Source organism: Patella vulgata, chromosome 6 (assembly GCF_932274485.2).
Source record: "Patella vulgata chromosome 6, xgPatVulg1.2, whole genome shotgun sequence".
NCBI classification, from domain to species: domain Eukaryota; kingdom Metazoa; phylum Mollusca; class Gastropoda; family Patellidae; genus Patella; species Patella vulgata.
In genome coordinates this window covers 42,341,493-42,364,250 of record NC_065884.2, presented here as the reverse complement: position 1 = coordinate 42,364,250, position 22,758 = coordinate 42,341,493, and positions in this window count along the sequence as shown.

The window sequence follows — 22,758 nt, the reverse complement described above, 5'->3', positions numbered from 1 at the left end:
GAAAATTTTCGGGCACAACTGAGCAGGGCTCGCAATAGGGACCTCCGGGCCATGGAACAAACATCTCAGCGAGGGGGTGGGGTCTGCCCCTGGGCTCGAAAGTGTTTTGAAAGATACATATTCATGTTCTCTTGCGTCATTGTGGCGTATATCTAGGGTAACTTCGCTAAGACACAGAAAATGAAAGTTACCACAACATATATGACATACCGAATACACATAAAAGTTTTACTGATGTAATAATACTCAAAAGGATAACAAGCTACTTCCGGTCATTGGTCTGAAAATTGTCCACAATTGGCAAAACTATTGAAAAACGAAGACGAAAGGAAAAGTGTCACTTTCAGTTTCGTTTTTAATGATCGGATACCACTCAGTCTATCTAGAACGATGGATAACCGCATGTATGACCATCATTGTACTAGCGTTCTACAGGTCCAAACTAGGCCCCGATTACCTGTCAGGGCCGAGGCCCCACAGCGCAAAGGCCCGAGCAGATGGCTTCTATTTTTTAATTCACGGGCCCTGCAACTAACCCATGGTTCCTAGTTAGCTACAAAAGCAAAGCTGCAATAAAGTTTTGTAACAAGGCAATAAATTCAGGAGCAAAAAACTCGTCTAAAACCAATTCCCGATCAGTAGATAATTATATATGACAAGGTAAGAAATACCGGTTATACACCTTGTCGATTCGCTTTAATTTTCTCTCATATCAAAGCTGTTCTTGTCTATTCTCTGGGATCATTGTATTTACTAACAATACCAGAATGCAATATAGGCAGGAAGTGGCATTTCCGCTATTTTTCTCGCATTCTCCCCTGGCCTTATCGGATATCAATCCATTCCTAGTTCTCATGCTTATGAAAGAATTTTAAATGCGCAGAACTGCAAGTAGAATTTTTTATGCTAATTTACCTTAATCCTACTTTAATATTACTTAGATTACTAACGATATTTATGAAAATATCAGGAGATGACTTCTAATGTGTGTGTGTGTGTGTGTGAGAGAGAGAGGGGAGAGAGAGAGAGAGAGAGAGAGGGGAGAGAGAGAGAGAGAGTAGGTCATTTCAGGAATAACATATGGTTCAACTTTATTTCAATAATTCGTTTGCGCGTAGGGATCTTTAGCAGTGGGAGTAAGCAGGAAGAAAACCCACTAGGTTGACTTCTAATTAAAACCAATATTATCCACGAGCCCTACTAAAATAACGGTTCATGATTGTTACAAATTTAACGTCCAATACATAATACATGATATTATGGACAGGTTGATTTAATTCATTTTATTTATATATGAAGGGGTGTAAACAGAACACTCCGGGCCCATGGACAAACAACTCGGTGAGGGAATCTATGAAAGATCCATAGTCTTTAGCGGCCTTTTGGCGTATCTGCGGTAACTGTAGAAATGGTTCCACTATACTGATGTCTTCGGCTTTGGAATTTTACTTCATCATATCTTTGTAAATACTTAACGTAATTGAACCATTTTGGGGCTGATATTCCTATTAGAGATTCAACATTTACAATTTTGTAGTTTGTATGGAAGGGCTTCTTTTATCGCTGAACGTTCAGAGACTTTAAGCCCGGATACATTTAGGCGCTTGCAACGGGATGTCTATATCATCTACTGGACATTAAAGATACATTATCGGATAAGCAGAAACAACACAAAACTTCGGAAATGCACTGCTGTTTTTATTAGAGGTAACCAGTGTATGTTAATAACAGGCCGATTACCTACACATGAACATAAACAGTTGGGCGGCTTATCTGGCGGCCCCATTTCACTCGCAAAGAGATACGCGATCAAAAGTGAAAATGGACGTTTTTGATTTTTGTCTTAATAATGATTAATTGCTCCACCAATCCTCAGACTTCAGCAATTCGTCGTGCCTTGCCCCTAATTAACCGTCCAATCACGATTTGGGCCAATCTGGCCCACTCCTCTTGCAGTGCCACGGCCAATTCTTGCAGTGTTGTCGGTTGACGTTGACGTCACCGAACACGCCTATCGGTGAAATCCAGAGTTAATCTGAACTCATCTGAGAACATCGATCCTGGGCTTGTGTAGTGGCTCTAGGACGACCTGAACGAGGTCTATCATCAACATTGTGTGTTTGTTGGTACCGGTTCCACAGTCTGCTGATCACAGACTGTGACACATTAAGCATGTTGGCTACTACTCGCTGTGTAGAACACATTTGAAGCATGCCAATAGCATGTAGATGTTCATCATGTTGAAGACGTCTCATTGCAAATTAAACGTAACACACTAAAGCAAAGATATGCTAAACAGTAAATCTTATGCAAGAACCGATAGGAAAGCAAACATGAATAGGATAAACCAGCACGCGGCAGTTTTCATCAACCCTTCCTTGAAGTGTCAAATTTGACATAGAACCTCTCCCACGTGTATGGCGCTATTGCGTGTCGCATGTGCAGCTCAGTGGTTCTGTTGGGGCGATAAGTTCTTTCTTCATCTGTGAACAAACTCTCAAAGCATGTCAGGTGTCCATGACTATTTATCATATCACAACCGGCATAGGTATTTGCATTTCAATATCCCCTACCTTTTTTGAAGAGTATAGTTAGAAACTAGATAATGTAAAGGCAATTTGCTGAATATTTCAGTCAAATTGATCCACTATGAACCGAGATTTTAGCGATTGAATTTTTGGCCTAGCCTCGATCATCATTACTAAAGTCCGCACGACCTAGAAATTGACACAAATGAGTCGCAACGCATATAATAATGTAATATGAATGTATATAAACTGATTTACATTCAATCGTTTCGGTTTTTACTCTAATTTCAAATCAGTTATGTTCGGCGAAATACACCAGAAGTCTCAATCGAATGGCGATCCCCAGCGTCTGGTTATTCCAGTCTACACCGATAGTATTTATTGCGTATACTCTTCAGATAAGAATATGACGTCACCGTTTGACATGACTTGTGGAATAAGTCCAGCCTCATTCCTCGATTCCCTTGTTACAAATGGCGTTGTACGCTGGCAGAAATATGAATATTGTTCCGACGGGTTTGTAGACTGCTTTATTGAACGATTAAAATTTCACCGATTTAACGTCAATTTGTCAGCAGACTTCGTCTGTGAAGCCTATATACCACGGATTACATTTTGGCTTCAAAAGATAATCGGACCCCACAACTCAAAAGTGCCATTGACAATAAGAAATGAACTCTGCTATGGAAAGTATGTTTGTCGAAAGTGTACATTTTGATAGTAAATCCCTGCTCCTTACAAACACCAAATTGAAGGTTTTATCAACAAACCAATCCAAATGATCTGCAAAATCGAATTGTATCTCACAAATACAGGATCGATCGATTCGTTGATAAAGCCTTCAAAGTGGCGTCTGTAAGGAGCAGGGACTTACTCGCAAGAAATAAAATTCTTTATAAGGTGTTGACGATAAATTTATTTTTGTCAATAATAAAAAAGCTTTTTATACCCATGTAATTAGGAAGTGTTGTACATCAATTGACTATTACGAACTACTGTTCTTCGAATTCCAACTGCCAAAGGTTCTTTTATGCACACGGATGTTTGGCCCTATTTTTATGCCTTATTGTTTAAAGGGGATAAAGTACAAATACTTCTACGTTAACAGTAGATCAATACATAAAATAATTGCCATGAATGGTTGAATCCGGTGACAAAAGAACTGTTCACGTCCGGCGATTAATAGACCCGCTGTTATAGCTCCACGGGGTAAAAATCTACTTAAAAATAAAATTATTTTTTAATGCTATTCAATGCATATTGGTCATGATGACTGCCTAATTCAGTTAAATCATTTTAGATTTATATGCGTAATTTTGAATATTGGGCTCAAGGCTGACTTCAGTTAGAATATTTCAAAGATGACGAGGTGATAATTATTGTAATTGCAATACATTCACCCAGTACCACCCACACCCCCATCCCAAAATATTGATTTCTTTATACTAAATAAATAAAAGCTTGATTTACTATACAATAGCTAACTAACGTTGTTAGTTATGATGTTTAAAATTGCACCCATCTTCCTACAGATCGCGTTATTCCTGATAATCAATACCTCTGATTGCTCTTAGACTATTATTGGTCTGTAATAGGTACGATATCCTATAATTTAGGGATAATGATGCTCAAGTTATTGGTTTTAGTCAATAATTGATCTTAGACGATGACAATATTGTAGCAGAATAGATAACATCGTGACACAATGATACGAATTTAACCAATCTAATCATCATACTTATTAAAAAATATGTATGTATTTACAATTTAGTGTGCATATCAGAAAGTTAGTTGGTTTCAAGGACAAAAACCAAAACTATTTCTCGATCAATTGGTCTTTTTAGGGATTCCTTGCTGAGTCTAATTCAAATTAGAAATTTACGGTTTTATAAAAGAAAAGAAATGTCGACAATTTGGCCAAAATAGATTTCGTTGAACACATCGTTAAAGGCAACAAACCCTTGGAACTTTTTGGCATTTGTTCAACAAAGGATACATTTTGTAAATTGATTACAAACGTGGACAATGTGAAATCAGGAATTCGCTTTATTAGTTGGAACGATGTTCTGTTTCTGTTAATTAAATTATTTTGAGGCGAAAGGATCTGGAAGCAAACAGGGAAATTACCTGCCAAAGAAATATAGGTCACAGATTCTTTCGCTCTCGCACAGAAAAAAATGGAGATAGGCGAAGCCCCTCAAATTTTTTTCCAGCTAATTTTGGGTAATATGTGGTTATAATGATTAAGACTATGGGATATTCATAATCCAAATCATTGAAGTTTAAACATATTATAGGCTATAACATTGAAGCCAATGGCGAGAGAATCACCAGTCTCAGTTCTTGCGGCGTTGTAAGAGGTGGGCGAAACCGAGAGCTCAGTCCATCTACCGCGGACAAATCTCCTAGTCGAGGGACAAGTCTCAGCGCCTCGCACAAACCCAAGTCGTCTGCAAGCAGATTTACCTGCCTTCGAAAAACACATGCCGAAACACACAGGTCGGACACACACCATCCAATTCGCCCCGGGAGGGCGACGATCCGATGGGCCTAATCGTTCCGTTGCCGGTCAACGAGAGGCAGACGCGGACGTTGTGTGATGGGATTTCAGCTTAGAGGCGTTCAGCCGTAAGCCCGGGGACAAAGACAAAGAGCCAATGGCAGTCACCACCAAGCACCAACGCTTTCAATCCCGAGCCAACGTTCCTCTCATACTAGTCAGCCCTACCCGCTCGTACCCGCTCGAAATATTCCCTACAAGTAGGGTAAAACGAACCTGTCTCACGACGGTCTAAACCCAACTCACATTCCCTGTTGGTGGGTGAACAATCCAACGCTTGGCGAATTGTGCTTCGCAATGATAGGAAGAGCCGACATCGAAGGATCAAAAAGCAACGTCGCTAAGAACGCCTGGCTGCCACAAGTCAGTTATCATTGTGGTAATTTTTCTAACACCTCTAGCGGGAAGCAGTAATATTGGGCTCTCCCATTGTCGCCCGAGGGGCGACACAAAAGGATAGATAGGCCGTGCTTTCACATGGCACACCACCCCAGTTAAACTCAATACTGAATCTGTCCTCGAACACCCTCGCGAGGTAAAGGAATTCCTCGCTTAGTCCCTTGGGGTTGCCGACGCCGCCCCGATAGCGGCCGCTCCTGTGGTTATGACCGAGTGAGTCGAACGAAGAACGCAGTAGTGGTATTTCACTTGCGGCACAAGGCAGTCCCACCTAGGCTACACCTGTGCTCTCGCCGGAGAACGCCAATCGTGAGCCAAACTCAACAGTGTCATTCACTCTGTCACAGAATTAACCTTGATGTCCCATTTTTGTAATCGACCCCGGTCCTGCCCCTGAGATACCCCAGGGTCCCATCTCTCAGAATCTGTGTCTCTTGGGATATTCCCCTGTCCGTACACCCCGAAAAACGATGTTTTGACCCCCTGGGTCTTCGGTGAGGGAACAGCCCTTTAATCCTCCCACGAATCTGTGATCGCTGCTTTCTACTTGACCAGGGGTGACGCATGTTTGTGAGGACCCCTTTACCCGGCCTCACGGACCTTTTAATTGCTGTAAAAACGTGTTGGATCGAGAATGCGATTGGCAGTTTTGGCCCAAAGTCAGTAATTCGCACTTTGTCGTGTCCAGGTGTCACGGGTGGGGGTGATGGGCCAAGGGTGATACCCCACGGGTGGTCCGGTAACCATTCTGCAGGTCGCGCATGAAAACTAAAAACTTTTTTAAAAATTTGCCACGCCCCCTTCTGGACATAGTTACGGTCATAGTTAATTGTTATAGTATATATTTATTTTTATATTATTAGTAAATATTAATATTGTTATACATATAATTTTATTGTTATAGATATAGTATATTGTTATAGATATAGTATATTGTTATAGTATATATTTATATTGTTGTTGTATTATTTATATTATTATAGATATAGTAATTATAAATATGTTGTACATAATATAGTAAATATTTATATTGTTATAGTTTAGTAAATATTTATATTTTTATAGATATAGTAAAATCATATTGTGTATAACCGTGCAGGTTATAGTAGTTACATGTTATAATTTAAATCTTGAATATTTAAGATAAAGCATTATTAGTTATAAATGTGAAAGCCTTCAAATTGAATTTATAAACTCTCGGGACAATAACTATTCTGTTCCTTTAAAACATTAATTATATGTGTGCTATTAAAAGGTGACAAGCCAATGATGAAATGTTATGTAATGCTTATGGCATGTTAATTTATTATAATCCCTTATTGTTTATAAAACTTTTATACCCGTAGATAGAAAGTAACATGTCTCGTGAACATGCCAATTGTATCATTAATATATTAATCGTTTTATTTACCATTGTTTTATTTCTTATATTGTACATTATTACATCGATGCTTATTTATGTCAACACTTGATCTGGCCAAGTGATTAGAAGTAATTCCATATAAATATGTGATTGTACTTGATACGTTAGTCTTTTAGGTCTATCCGACTTAGAAGCATTTGGTCGGTTATCCGCGGTCCTGTAAGTGTATGTAGATAATTATTATTATAAGTTTCCAGGATTAAAGATTTGAAGAACCATTCCAGACTCTTGTAATATCTGACGAACCCCACGGTAACGTGTTATAGAAGTAGTAAATATATATATAGTATTGTTATAGATATAGTAAATATTCATATAGATATAGTATATTGTTATAATATATATTTATATGGTTATACAGTAAATATTTATATTGTTATATATAAAGTAAATATTCATATTGTTATAGATGTAGTAAATTATATTTTAGATAAGGTTAATATTTATATTGTTATAGATATAGTATAAAATTTTGGTTACAGATAATAAATATTTATATTGTTCATGTACCAGTACATAAAGATATATATATTTTAAAATCTTGTTTGTTTTTATGTATGGTGGTGAGAATTCCAAACATCATTTGCCTATAGCAAGGTTGATCTTAAGTCTGGTTTCCGTGTGTCTGATGGTGAAAGTATGTCTGTGTAAGATACTCGAGTAATACCCGTTGTCCTTAGGACAAGTTGAAAGTGCGCATATAAGAATTTTATAGAATTTATGCTGCTAAATATAAAAACGAAGGGTCCTACATTGCATTCAGGCATTTCTATGTTTTGAAAATAGAGGGTGTCGCAATTCAGGAAGGGCTTACAAAAATTGCCCGAAAAGATCTTTGCCATTCTCAACAATAGATCTGGGATAAACATTAAAGGGTTTGTGGAGTTATTGAATAAGTCACCCCCCTTTATTCAGAGCCCATCACAACATGGACCTTATAATATTATAAGGTTCATGATCACACTAACTAAATTCGAGGGTTGGTGTCTAGTGGTTTGGGCGGTACGACAAACCGAGGTCCCGTGCACATAGAAATAGAACCATTGACAGTTGAATCTTAGGGAGTGTCGTGATGTTGGCCTTCACGGTCTGATACGGGTGGTTGGGTTTGTTTGGTTTGGAGCGATTTGTTGTTTCTTCGGACAATGACACCTAGAAAGGGAAGATTCTTTCTGTTTCCATGGTGAACTTAATTTCATTATGCTGTCTGTTGAGGTGGTCTAGTAAGGAGTGGGGCTCGTGATCAAGTTGACAACATCATAGGAGACGAGCTTGCATTGATGTCATCACAGAAATCTTTTGAGTCATGTCAGAATAGTCTCTTGGGCACACATTTTATCGGGCGTTGGGTGGGTTTTGATGGTGGCAGACGATTTGTGTTTCAGGTGTTTAGTTTGATGAGCAGTAATGTGGCCTCTTGCTACCCGTGTGTAGGTTGATTGGTCTTGAAGTGTGTTGACGGTGCTGACGTAGTCAGTTGTATCCACTATTACAGCTGCCTTCTTGGTTCGCAGGTACTGTGTTGATGGTGGGTCCTGTCTTACTTCCTTAAGTTCGTTGAGGGCTTCGTGTTCTCTTTGGTGTGGTTGTTGGGTGTTTTGGGGTTTTGTAGATGATATTGCAGACTGTCGTAGTCTCTTCTCAATACTGGCGATATCATCAAGGTTCTTAGGTTTGGTTTTTGATACAAACTTAAGGTTCGTGTGATAGTGGAAAGATTCGGTGTCACCTGTGTGGAGGGTATACGTTGGCTAAGATTGATAACAGTTTTGGTAATATATTCATTCTGAGATGTTTTTAGCAGGTGCCTGGTTGTTGAGTTGTAGTTGGTTGATCTTCTAGTCTTGGTGGCTTTTCACAAGGGTATATAGTTTGACATTGGATCCAATCTGTTGCGATGAATGTTATATGTATCAGAAGGTAATGTGAAGGCAACTTGGTGACGCTGGCATTCAGATAAAGAGAACATACACTTCTTTGCATTTCTTACTAACGACAAGAGGATGGTCATGGAACTGTTGTCAGAAATAACCATCTTAGTAACCTATGATTTATATGTGACATGTCTGAAATGTTCCGTATTAGATAATTCAAGAGTCGGCGAGCAGTAAAAAAAACACTAGTATCATCTGGATCAGAATTGGAGCACAGTGAGCACAGTGAGATAATTATCGTTGGGAACGGTCAATTACAGCTTGTACGGTCCACATGGCAGGGGTACTTCAACACTGAAAATGCTTGGGAGTGGCCATTTATTATTCCTTTGGACATGTTGATGGTTTTCAGATACATTTAATACTTTAGTCATGTGGGGTGGAGCGATTAGATTTCTGGCTGGGGTACCCCACTAAGGAAAACGTCATTGCCATTTTTATGCTGTGCATTTTACAACATGTTTGCCGATGGTCTAATAGCGGAAAGCATTTCTGATCCATAAATATATTCTCAGCATGCCGAAAAATATGAAGAATTGTGAGAATTTTTTTCAGAAATGTGGTTTTTATTTGTCGGATTGGTACGAGAACCAGAACGACAGCCCTGTAACTTTTTGGCCAGGGCCGATTTTGGTGGATATTTTTTCTGAAGTTGTACTCAACTAGACCTTTCATAAAAAGCAAGAATCATTTCTTTTGGATTTTCTCCACAGATCACATGCATACGGAGCTCTGTAACACTATTACTGATAACAGAAAACCAGTCTCGTAAATATAGTATTTATTTACATCGAGAACAAGAAGATAAATACACAGGAACATGAATCAAACAGCAACTTAAATACATCAGGATCATAAACTATAACATAAACACGGTGCATCACTATATTAAGTCAACCGTTCTGTCATTCTTGTAAGACTATTGGTATAATTCTTACTCTTTAAATTATTAATATATTGTATCTTAAACTAATTATTGGATTCACATCTCATGCACTCAAACAATGTGTGACGGATTTCGACATAAAAAAAGAGTTATAATTTGGTAAACATTTAATATTCTAGGTTAATAACAAAATAACATGTGTGACACCCAAATCCACAAGACTATCATATCTTTGAGTATTCGTCAGACAGTCGCTGGATTCCAGAGGGGGAAGATGTAGCAATTTCTATTAGCAGACTCGCCCAGTGAGTATGGGTGGATTGGAATTGACAGAATGACTTTATTGTAATCTTTTATGCATTGTACCATATGTATCCAGCTTGATATAAAACTGTAGAAACCGAATTTTTGTTACTGTCAACGTGTTTGTTAATCATACGATATTTTGGGACTGACAACGTGAAATGTCAGAGTGGCAGTTAAAGATACGTCCTAATCAGTCAATGACTTACAAATACAACCATGGACAATACTAGACGATCAAGGGCTGTTCTAAAATATGCAGCAGAGAAGAGAGTGTGTGTCACACATCGGATGTGGGGAGTTTTTGTTTAATTGTACTTTCCACATCTAGCCAGCGACTCATTGCACTGCATAGTGCTACACTCTGCCAAGGAAGCGACTGGACTCGCCTCCATTCGACTCCGCTCGCTTATGCTCTCCTAACCAAGTCTCTTTCTAACCAAGTATCTTCTTTAAATGGCATTTAGTAAGGACTCTAAAATAATTACCTCAGTATACAGAAAGCCAACCCACACGGACCAGTATATTCATTATAAATCAAACCACCCTAACAGCACTAAGGCAACCGTCGTCGCCACCCTAACAAAAAGAGCCAAAAACATTTGTGACCCTGAAGAACTCCCCCACGAAGTACAACACCTTACAGACGTTTTCACCAAACACAATGGGTATCCGCTACAGATGGTCAAAAAGATTATTAATTCCACACTATCCGACCTACCAAAACCAGATAAACTAAAACCTGATAAAGCCCCTATACGAGTGTTTATACCCTTCCACGGAAACATCTCCCACCAAATTAGAAGATTATTAAAACAAGAAGCGCAGATAGAAACCACATATCTCAAAGGCAAGACAACCAAGGATTTAATAAAAGCAAATGGTAAGATAACCCCCACCAAACCCATCTCCCCAAAAGGGTGTGTTTACCAAGTCATCTGCAGCTGTGGGGAATCATACATTGGAGAATCGAAGAGGCCCTTAGACATCAGAATTAAAGAACACATGTCGAAAACACCCACCAACCAATCTGCCATTGCCGAACACCTATTTGAAAACCCGCGCCACCGAGTGAACTGGACTAACGTCAAAAAGTTAGCTGTTAATTGCCACAACAAACGAAACCGAAGAACCCATGAAGCTATTAATATACGCAGGCATGAACCAAAACTAAACAGGGACCGAGGAATTTACATTCCAAGAGCGTATGATCGCATCATTAAAATGTAGTTTACATCGTCTCTGAACTATCCTTTAATTTAAATATTTGTATTGCTTTTAACTTTGTACATCTCCTCAAATCAATTACAATTTGCTTTACTACATATTGCCTTCACTGTTAGGATTAACTGCTTATGGCTTCAGTTTCACCCCCCATAATACTTGTCCTTTCATCTTTTATTATTACTTTCATCTATAACTAATTACTGTATATATATATATATAGAGAGATTTATTTAATATGTTTTTACAGCCAGGACCAGTTGATCGTGACTCATTATACCTGCTAATAATTGTTTGATCCTTTGTCTTCATTCCTGCACTTATCTATACCAATTACAGTTTATAACCATCATAACCATCTATGTACATTGTTTATTTAACGGCTTGGGACAGTTGCTCATGCTTGCTGATTTTGCATCCCATTGGAGGGTTCGCACTGCTCGTGTATATATATATATAGCTATTCTGTTTTCATTTTATTTATTTGTGTTATATGCTTGATAACGACTTGTGAAATCTTGTTGAAACGTCGCAGTGAAATAAACCACAGTAATTGTTATCCATAAATAGTGTGTTATTTGATAACCAAGTATCTTTTACTACAGAAAACACAGGGTCTTATATACCTTCGTATAGCTGACTGTGCGAATTCTATTTAATAAACAGCATTGTCACTACACGTGGGATTTATTTAGTCTGTAATTAAACAGGTGTATATATGTAGTGGACAGTAACTTATATCGTAGATCAATAACATCTGGGTTTCAATAAATTCATTGCATCTAAAAAATGTTAATATTTTAAATGAGAGAATATAGCCAAACTTTGTCACGTACAACTGGGGAATCGAAACCACGCCAGTTGATCCAATGAAGACCATGTGATGCAACGCACGCACGCGCTAACCAAAGTAACTAAATTGTTAATATATGACTAGCATGTTAACCGTCAATGATGTTCAAAGTTCTTAAACACCTAGCACATACACTTTAAAATATCATACCATCCCATGCGTTGAATATAAATAGACCAGTGTCTGTCTCTATGAATAGTCCAGTTGTGTCTACGGATTTCTACAGCTTCACGGATATGTAACTGTTTGCTGGATTTGATATTTCTGGCGATGATTTGTTGGTCTTTTCATTTTATGGTATGATTAGGGTTGTCCATAATATGCTCAGCTATTTCTGATCTTTCTCCTTTCTTATTTGTACATCTCTCGGATCTTGCAGTTGGTTACGCTTTCTAGTTTAAATTTAGTTTTTCCAGGATTCTTTTTATCTCATAGTTCAGGTTGCCAATAAATGGAATATAAACTGATACCGGTTCCTGTTCTTTAGCTGGTTTTCCAACCTTCTCTCCTAGTGCCTTGTCTCTGTTTTTTTCTAATTATGTTGGCTGGATAATATGCTGAAAGTTGAATCGAAGATGGTCAATTTCTTTTTCCATTTTGTCCAGATCACACACAGATTTGGCTCTTTCCGTCAGTGTTGATATGATACTAGTTTTGATCTTATAATAGGGTGGTTGGAGTTAAGTTGATGTACTGATCTGTGCGGGTGGGTTTCCTGTACACTGGTATTGTGGTTGGTTGTCCCGTTGATCGATCAATTTTCACATCTAAAAATGGTAACTGTTTTTGTTGGTTCTCTGAATTGGACTCTAGGGTGGATGGAGTTCAGATGGTCTTGATGTTCCGCTATGACCACAAACCCGTCGTCGACCTCTCGGTACCAGCAGTGGGGTGAATTGGTGATGTTCTTAATGCCATTTCTTCAAATGATGTCATATAAATTTTTGGATTGTACGGTAATATATTCGACTGAGGAACGACTAGTTCTTGCCTTTTTTCTCGTCTCATATCAAGATAGTTTGGATAAAAATGGCATAAAACATTATATGAACAAAATACATACCAATAGTATACGTAATGGGGTGTTTCGGCATATTCCGAGATTGTTTAAAGCACGGTCACTTAAACGTATCTTATAATTTCAACTATATACTTTTGTGTAGAATGTGCTTTGTGGGAAATTTTGCTTGGACAGCAATTGAATTTCAACTGCCAGTGATTCTCTTACGTGCAACGTGTACACAGGACTTAGGGGTTTTTGTCCAATTCATAAGGGGTAAACACGCTCGAAAATCCCGTCATCGAACTGGCAAATTCTGAGTTCAATATCCACGCAATTCCTTATTTGGAGCGACTTGGACTATAATTACACATTAACATACAGAAGTGGATATACGCCTACTGAACACCAATATTTAACAATTTAAAATAAGTACACAATATTTTATTTTCCAGGATCCAGAACTTGGAAAGATATTCGAAAGAATGGGGCGAAATCGGAAGAAAAAATACGACGAACAGCTTTTAGCTTCAAACAACTGTCCAAACTTCAATGCGGATTTGGGGAAAACATATTTAAATGATCCTTAACGAAAAGAGAGAGAGAGAGAGAGAGAGAGAGAGAGATGGGGTTTAACGTCCACTCGACACAAATTAACGAAAAGAACTCGCAGAGGAACTGAAATTGAACGAATCGCAAATGAAAATATGGTTTCAAAATAAACGAGCGAAGCTCCAGAAATCAGTCATTTTGTGGTTTCGATTCTCCGGTTGTACGTGACAAGTCTGGAGTTGGGTCGCCTGCCCAATCTCGTGGGTTTTCTCCAGGTCTTCTGGTTTCCCCCCACTGCTAAAGACCCCGATGCGCAAGCGAATTATTGAAATAAAATAGAACCATACGTTAGTCTCTAAATGACCTGGTTTGTGTCGAGTGGACGTTAAATGTACCAGCTTCAACTATGTAGACTTTGTCACGAGCTATTTCTAGATCAGAAAACCAGGAACTGTTACGAACTACATGTATTATGCTATGGATTTTAGACTATCTGGGTGTAGTTTTTGTTTCAAAATATTTCTCCAATAGTAAGTGTCGGAGGACTGATTATTTTATTGTCATCTTTATATTAAAAAGAATGGCAAATTTCAATAGGAGAATTAATGTAATTAATTTCGTACATAATATCGTATTCAAAAACACCCTTGACTCGGAAATCCACGAACTGACATTTTTGAGGAGTGGTCGGTAAATGCTAAAACCCACTTTAGACTTTTGATATATTTGAATCCGGGGCATTCTAGTTGCGAATCGGGTTCCCTAGTACCGTAAAGATGTAAACAGCCTCTGAAAAATATTGCGATCGTCAACCCCCTTCTAAATTTTTACGAGACTCTTTGTCATTATGAAGATTAAGATCACCGGAATGATAAATAAATGACGCGCACAGAAATCATTGTGGGCAGAATTACCAGTTAGAATCCCCGGTTGCGCAAGAATTGATAAAGAAGCAAAAGTCGACAGCTATGCATGCCGTGATCCTTTGGTCCCCTTTCTCATTTGACATTACCATGTACACGAGTTTCGCTTGAATTGAGTCCAACTTATTTAGTTTTAATGTTATCTGCCATCAGATTCAAACCATAGTAAAACGCACGTGGTTTCTCCGTGTCAGTGGTGCAGGACGGAGATCTGACAAGAACGGCTGTCTAGTCGTTCGGATAAGACGAAAAACCGAGGTCACGTGTACAAATTTGCGTGCACGTAAAAGAACCCTAATCAGTTGCAATTCGATATAAGAGTAGGCCGTATGCTGCTGTATGGGCAAAATTTCCCTCATAGCTACTGTATGGCGTATGTCCGTCTTCATTAGCCTAGTCGGGGCAGAACAGTAGGACTTTAAACCCCATTTCATTTCAACCTGTAAGTTTAGTGTTGTGTTTAATGTTGATTGATATAAAGTGAGGTCAAAAGCCTCAAACTATCCAATCACTGACAATGTTCATTGTTTTCCAACCACTGATTACAGATCACCTTTTGTGAAGTAAATCTCATCATGATTCTTTTATCCAGACGCACTGCGGAAGAGATACACTGTAAGCGTCTGGGTAACCGAGCGGGCAGATCACGTGAATATTGGGTTGTGTCACTGGGCAACTCGCAAACGGACAATTCAATTTTAAATTAGCTGACCAACAGAAGGGAGGTTATTTTCTTTAGGTAGGTATAAATAGATTTTTAATTAATTATGCATTATTGCTGTGGCTTTGTGTGAGTTTTCTAAATTTTTGATTTCTATTTTGTTCTACCTGTTTTTTAAAGATATGTTCGTATTTAAAAAAAGCAAAAACTCTGATAATGGACATTGAAGTAAAACCACTATCACGACCTAAATAGTGTTGGCGGTAGCTCACAGAGAAAAAAAATCAACAATGTTTGATAGTAAGCATTACTTGTTTAACAGCCAAAAAAACAGATAAAAAAAAAATAAAATCACAAATTTTGAAATAACAGAATAACAGACAGAAAATATTTGTTTTCGAAAAATCAAATACCCGCGTTCTTGTCCTTATGCACCAATGAGAAAATATAGAAATATACTCTCTGTTTCATGGCTTGAAACAAAATGTGTGAAGGCACCGCAGTTTTTATCCCGTTGTATCGCCCCATCAAATTCTCCACATAGAAAACAGACAGTATACTAAGTGACTGGTTTGATCTTTTGTTTTTGATAGACACTGTCAACCAATTTTTACATTCTAGTCTCGAGAATAATCTTATGCAAGAAAAAGGGTGGTACTTAAAGACCATGGTGATGGAGATTGGAAGAAGACAAAATCTAGTATAATAAGTTACCGGTGAGCTTTTCTACAAGTGTTTGATTTGAATAAATATGTAAACGTCATTTTTCTAGAAGAAAGATTTCTCTATTTATATTCCCACATTCACCCATGCCCATTCACAATAATTCGTGTAAACACTCTACAGGTTATTTTTTCAAGATTCTTTTCAATACTTGCTGGGGTTGTTCGGCTAGTCAGTGAGTAACCCCATCATAGGCACCTGTAATGTTGGAAATCATTCACAAAAAAACATTAAGTTGTAACTAAATAAAGTGTTTGAAATTATCCACGTGACCCTCTTTACGTCACGTGGAAATTTTTTAAACGTCATCGTAGTCTCGATTGTCTACCTAGCGAAATTTAGTGAGTAATGTCACTGGTTGACACTAGAGTAGTGAACTTTGATCCCAATTATTTAATTCCAACCCGTTTCTTACCTTGGTATTATTATATCTACTGAAAGAGAATCTTTTTTCAGACGAGTTATTTGCCCCTGAGCTAGAAATCGGAGTCAGATCAGTAATTTGATAATCTCGCTTTCGAACATGGACGTAGCAGACTTAGTCATAGCTTGATGTTATTTTTGAAATATTTCCCACGTTACAGGTGCCTGTGGTTTGTTTCGTCTGACAATGTTATAATGTTTTCACACTTAGAGGAGCGCTTTTCACGTGTCATATTCATTCCAAGCCCATAAAGTATTTCATATCAAAATAATAGTCAAGATCAATAAAACAAACCACAGAAAAATACGTGTATATTTTTACAACAGAGATGCATATGAAATTATTTTGTTTTTGATTTCAGCATGGACCATGATTTCAGGTTACCTCATTGCTGAAAGATATGTTTTGCTGAAAGATATGTTTTGCTGAAAGATATGTTTTTGCTTAAACAAGATGTTTGATGTATGATAGATGTCCATGTACGTGATATAATTATCTTATTCTGGACTGTCCTTATAAATGAATAAAATGATTCTTTTGAGAAATCAATTGATGTCAGGTCAACATATATTTTTCTTGGGTTGAAAACAATTATATGTTCGTAGTAATGAGGTCGGAGTAATAATATCTGGCGACAAATTACCCTACCCTACTGGCATTAACATTCTATTCTGTTTGTATGTTTACAGTATAAATTTGTTAAATCGTGATTACTTAAAAATATTTCTGAAAAACTTCATGCCATATTTCATTGGGAAAGTTTGCAAATAATTTACTTATTTTTGTTCTTTTGTATTAAGAGTTCAGTGACAGAGATATGATTGGGTGTATGTAGATGGTAGAGATGATGACCATACTGCTGGGTGAAGATGATGAGACAGTTTTGTATCATGGATCAGGTAATCTTCAAAACCAAGTTCTGATTGTTTTTATAACCAACACCAGAAATGTCTAAACCAGTCCATTTTTTAGAATATTCCTTTTTATTTAGTAATTATTAAAAGCTCTTGATCTTCAGCAATTTCCATAAATTATTTATAGAGTAACGAACCTTGTTTCACTTTGTGGAACTTTATTGGGACTCTAACGACAAAACATTACCACCCTATCTATATGGAATTTAGATGGATTATTCAAATTAGAGAAACCAGTATGATCAGATCTGTATTGAATTTATATGCCTTACTTAAATTCTTAACACATAAAATTCTACTGATTTTCAGCAACACTAATGTACCGACTAAAGATTTTGCCCTGTAACAGTATGATCCGTTGCTTGCCAATATATAGGCCAAGCATTCATATATACTCTTCAAAAAAAAAGTAGGGGCTAATGAAATGCAAATACCTATGCAGGTTGTGATATGATAAATAGTCATGGACACTTGACATGCTTTAAGAGTGTTCACAGATAAAGAACTTAACGCCCTAACAGAACCACTGAGCTGCACGTGCGACACACAATAGCGCCATACAGGTGGGAGGGGTTCATTGTCAAATTTGACATACGATTTACTGTTTAGCGTATCTTTGCTTTAGTGTGTTACGTTTAATTTGCAATGAGACGTCTTCAACATGATGAACGTCAACGTGCTATTGGCATGCTTCAAATGGGTTCTACACAGCGAGCAGTAGCCAATATGCTTAATGTGTTACAGTCTGTGATCAGCAGACTGTGGAACCGGTACCAACAAACACACAATGTTGATGATAGACCTCGTTCAGGTCGTTCTAGAGTCAATACACAAGCCCAGGATCGATACATTCGTACACAGGTCCTGCGAATTCGAGGACAAACGGCCAATCAGCTTTCTGTAAACTTCTGTACCAAGTTACAGGAATTCGAGTTACATCCCAAACGATTAGATATCGGCTACATGCAGCCCTTTTGCATGCGCGACGACCGCGTGTTGTGGCTCCATTAACTCGCCAGCACATGACGTGTAAATGAGCGTCATGCTAACGTTAACGTCACACAGCATGGCAGATTCTGGCGTGGGTCTGTTATGGTGTGGGGAGGAATCACCATGACTGGCAGAACGGACTTGCATATTTTTCAAGGAAGGGTCACTGGTGTGTTACTACCGTGATCACATCCTGGCACTGATAGTTCTGGCCTTTGCTCAACATGCAGGTCGACGTTTCATCTTTCAAGGTGATAATGCCCGTGCCAGTCACAATACCTGACCTTCCCCTATGTCAGGGACATTATCGGGAGACGCGTTCGTCAACGTCAACAGACAAGACTGCAAGAATTGGCCGTGGCACTGCAAGAGGAGTGGGTCAAATTGCACCAAATCGTGTTTGAACGGTTGATTAGGAGCATGCCACGACGAATTACTGAATGTCTGAGGATTGGTGGAGCAATTACTCATTATTAAGACAAAAATGACCCCCCCCCCCCATTTTCACTTTTGATAGTTTATCTCTTTGCGAGTGAAATGGGGCATGTCAGATAAGCCGCCCATATGAACTGTTCATGTGTAGGCAATTGGCCCGTTATTAACATACACTGGTTACCTCTAATAAAAACAGCAGTGCATTTCCGCAGTTTTTTATTGAATGGTTAGCGTGCGGATTATTGTCTAATATGCTTTGTTGAGTGGGGGTTGGATGGCCGAATGGTTAGCACGTGCGCGCTGTATCATAAAGTCTGTCATTGAGTCGACTGGCGTGGTTTTGAATCCCTGGTTGTACGTGACAAGGAGTAGGGTCGCCTGTCCAACCTCGTGGGTTTTCTCCGGGTCCTCCGGTTTCCTCCCACTGCTAACGACCCCTACGCGCAAGCGAATTATTGAAATAAAATTAAACCATATATCAGTCCCGAAATGACCTAGTTTGTGTCGAATGGACGTTAAATTTAATTCGAATTATTGTGGTTAAGAGAGTACCGTTCCTTTAATATCTTTGGTATTTAGCGTTCCCCGACTTTCCGTTCCCTATTGATACGCCCTCCCGTGGCGTATAAAATGTGGGCGTATACTATAAAAAACCTTGTGAACATGATTGTGACAGACGCCTTTAATGGATTTGTTTCGAATCTGGTATGAAGCATTGGGGTCATGAGAGTATGAATCCTGTCAATATTCAGCTTTCAGCGACTTTCCGTTCTGTATTTACACCCCTCCACCCGTCTGCCAGTGTCAATCCGTTAACACAGATTTCTTTTTCAAATTTGGTATGAAACATTGTGTTTCAGAGCCGTACACGGCTCTATTGGGTTTCATGCGAGAACGGCCCCTAAATATGTTCAGCTAACCGCGTTCTTTCGTTCATGAGTAATCCCCCCTTTCCACAAAACCTTGTTGACGCGATAGAAGCTACAGTTTTTAACAGATTTTTTTTTCAAATTTGATTTAAATATTTTGGTTTATGAGAGGATGAACCCTATCAATTTTCAACGCTTCTGTTAAGGAGTTACATTCCCCTTGTCCGGGTACATTGTTAACGCTTTAGAGGCTACAGTTTTTAACCAATTCCATTCTCCCTTCTCCAAAAGTTAATTCGATAGTGACTAAAGTTTTGAATTATTTTATTTCAATTTTTTGTGAAGGGTTGGGTTATTGACAAGATGAGCTCTATCAATTCTCTGCAATTTTCATTAAACATTAATCTGCAAAACGAGACTTTGTTTATTATCGTAGCACTGGTACGTGAGAATCGAGAGTATTAAGCACTTTATCTTGTCAAAACCTCAAACATTAATACCTTTGGTCAGAATAAAGTAATTTGACTGAAATATTCAATATATTCATTTTTCATTATGTAGTATTAACTTATTTTTGCAATGAAGGCCAGCTATATCTAAAATTTGCGTAATACACCTTTAAAATGTATTTATCTACTTTGTCTGAGAGAAGAACCTTCCCTATACCTGGTATAAATAGTTCAAATAACATACCCACCCTGTCACATTACAGTAAGAGATTAATTGTAAATGGTAATTGTACAGCATGTTCATTTTGGGGACCAGGAAAGCGAATAGTCTGGGTTCCAATTCTGCCTTAGTTCAAGGAGAACCTTCGGGCGTTTAACGTCTGATACCCTCGTGTCATTGGTAACGCCCGAGTAGCTCACTAGGGGAGTGTGGTGTCTGGTCGTTTGGATGTGACAAAGAAGCGGAGTACATCCATGTCACATTGACGAGTACGTTAGAGAATTCTTTAGAGTTGGGTTTAAGAATTTGGGGGAGAGGATAAGTCTTAAAAGAATAGGTGTGATTTGATTCCGGTATACATTGACTTTTGGTGAAGATTTCTTTTCCGATCACAGGATGTAACAGTTGTAAATGTTTTTGTATTTTGTATATGGGTTACTATTGGTAACATACTAATTTACTAACTATACTACCATCCAACAGGTTACATACCAGATGGGTTTATTGGCGTTATGAAACGTCATTGTTGCAGTCCAGATTGCATTATAAAAATCATCCACTTTGTCTGATTGTGTATATAATCGACAAACTACAAGAGGTGACCAAAGAGAAGAAGTGTGTGACAATGTTGATCTGTTGAGGTTGTTTGGTTTTACTTCTGAGAGATTTTCTAGAGACATGTTTAGCTTTCTCCATTCAGCTGTTTGTTTTGCGATCCGTAATGCGCCTGTCTTCGCTTATTTTATTCTGATATTCTCACAATGTATGTCTCTAGTTTATCTTAAAGGACAGTTGTAGGGTGTGAAGATCAACATTTGTCAGTTACAGCTTACAGCCAGATAACAGAAGATGAGGTTTATGACAATGTTGTTTATAGTATTGTTGTTTGATTTACTTCTTGGAGATTTACTAGTGATTCACACTATGGTACAGACCTTTCTTATTTTGGTTTAGTTTGTTTCTGATGTGCACACATCGTTCTGATTGCTTTCTTCTGTGGTGATTCCTGGCGTCACGTATATGTTAACCTCCGGATCCAGTTATTTCTTATGACGGGTAGTTGGCAGTCCATGAGTAATCTATGATTATGGACTTTGGATATCTTTCTGATCACTAGTTATCTTAAAGAAGCGGAGTTTTAGAATTCGATGTATATTGCATGGGGTCCTGTAAGGTATAACATTTGTCATAACCTCATATCGCAGCTATACAAGCTGAAAACGACATAACACAAGATGGAGACTACTCAAGATGGCCGACTTCTGATTTACAACCTTGATGGTTTATCAGTTGGCCTGTTAGAAGCCTGGTGGATTTCATACGGAGTAAAGTAGATGGAAAGACAGACAATGTATTCTGTTTAACAAAATTGAAAATATTTAGGCCTGTTTAGCCCTGTAGTCTGAATAGAAATCTTTACTAAAAGTCATTGTGTATCGTTGTCGCCCGTGTCCTTTACAGGTCACAATTTTTATCCGATTTTGATAAAATTGAAAATATATGTTTATGTCCCAAAAATCTTGGTTCCGTTATATATTGACGCATGTCGGACCGTAACATCCAGGATTATGGCCCCTGATTGTACGAAAAATCGTTTTTTTTAAAAAATTGTTATCTGTCCATCTCTTGCCAAATGTGGGAGTATCTTGCATGACAACTGCTTTTTAACAATGTTTATCAAATTAGGTGTGAAGCATTATGGCTGAGTGGAGGATTGGGATCAAAGAGGAAATTTTGTTTTTAGGTGAAATAATTAAATTTTAAATAAATCACCAGTGACACAGAACTGATATATTTTAATACTGCACTGGACTGACATATTTTAATGACTCTTAATATTCTACATTTCAGGCGACATCATTTTGTAGAAGGATTAATTTTCTTTTATTTGTATGTTTACAGCATAGTTAAATAGGAATTGGTTTTGATTACTTAAAAAATACTTCTGGAAAACTTAATACCCTAGTTCATATGGGCGAGATTACAAAAAAATTTACTTACTTTTAATCTTTTTTTTTTATTAACAGATCAATCTGAGGGAGATATGATTGACGTTAGACGGTAGAAATGATGGCCAAATTGCTGGCTGAAGATGAGACAGTTCATACTATGACAGGTGTTCATATTCTAAAAAGGCGAATCATAACTATGGTTTATTTTATACCCCAGTGAAGTTTTATAATCTACATTTTATTTGGTAAAACACGAGACGATTAGAAAGGTGAACCTTTATCTTTAAAAACACACTGCCATACAAGATGGTTCTCAACAAGTCTTTTGGCTTTGCTAGTAATTCTTTAAGATACCTTGCTGACTAAAACCGATAAAGGACGAATTGAAATTCCAGCATTATTCTGGGTAGCCGATGGGCGAGCTAATTTATCCAATACTACCGAATAGCACCAAACACAGACTAAATACTACAAAATACTATAATCACATACTACCCCATTATTGAGAAAAACTAACAGGATACTTCAATTATATT